Source organism: Anneissia japonica, unplaced genomic scaffold (assembly GCF_011630105.1).
Source record: "Anneissia japonica isolate Jap-2015-1 unplaced genomic scaffold, ASM1163010v1 scaffold287803_len37860_cov103, whole genome shotgun sequence".
Classification (NCBI taxonomy): domain Eukaryota; kingdom Metazoa; phylum Echinodermata; class Crinoidea; order Comatulida; family Comatulidae; genus Anneissia; species Anneissia japonica.
This window is the reverse complement of record NW_022734156.1, coordinates 35,978-37,006: the sequence shown is the minus strand read 5'-3', so window position 1 is coordinate 37,006 and position 1,029 is coordinate 35,978. Positions and strand designations below refer to the sequence as shown.

Below are 1,029 nucleotides of genomic sequence, written 5' to 3'. Positions count from 1 at the left end.
TACCGGGCTGGGTAATAAGAGAAAAGAAAGAGGGGAGAGGGAGGGAAAGAGAAAGAAGAGGAAAAGAAAAGGAAAGAAAAAGAGAAGAGAAAAATAAAGACAAGAATAAAAAGGAAGATAACATAACGACCAGACTCACAACACCCTGCAACCCCTTCTCCACTTTAAAAACTGTCATAACTCCTTTGATCTATGCTGCCTGATGGCGTAACCTCTGGAGGACAAGGGGAAAATATCTATCTTTGAAAAATCTTCCCCACCCCTTTATAAATGCCCTTTCATCCCCTGAAAGTGCCTAAAAACCTCAAATTTTGCGCGCATTTCTTGTTCATGGCCCAATTTCCTCTAAAAATTGCACATTTTAGGGAGTTTTGATCAATTCCAACGAAATTAGAATTTGTTATTATTGTTGTTATTATTATTATTATTATTATTATTATTATTATTATTATTATTATTATTATGTTGTAATGATGTTGTTTGTACTGTTCTTTAATTTTATTAAAGGCGGCCCCTGAATATCAGTTAACCTACTGGGCTAAACTAGAAGGGTTACGTTACCCTCTTTAAAGATGGTTGAAATAAAAAATTTAAAAAAATAAATACCCACTCTGACCCAAGACCCCTGTTACGCGCCTGGTGTTAGCGCCAATGTGTGCCCTTGTACGGACATGGAATGTGCCTCCATCTGAAGCGGAACACTTAAAAATAAATTGATGCAATTTGCTATTATAGGCCTAATCAATAAATTCCTCATCAACCAATATAACCTTAAACATTACATTACTGATGACGTACACACCCTTCAGTGTGAAATGTGGCTCTCTTTGCAAGTACCTCTAACATCTAAAGAAAGAAGAGCTTAGATTGGTACCAGATAAAATAATTTTGTTATCAACATTATGCTAATTTTCATCTTTATAAGCGCATAAGACAGCGCAAATTATTTCTGTGACAGTATTTTGTGTGTAAATCCCCATTTTATCCAATAGATAGTCAAAATATTGGGGGGGGGGGGGGCCCTTTCCC

At 36.2% G+C, this 1,029-nt stretch overlaps 1 protein-coding gene across 1 annotated transcript in view; it reads right to left on the bottom strand.

Annotated features, from left to right (window-relative positions):
- The window catches only part of LOC117116330, a gene marked incomplete at its 3' end in the record, with an annotated part of 6,101 nt that overhangs the window by 561 nt on the left and 4,511 nt on the right, over positions 1–1,029 (bottom strand). The gene's annotated exons all lie outside the window — the stretch shown is intronic.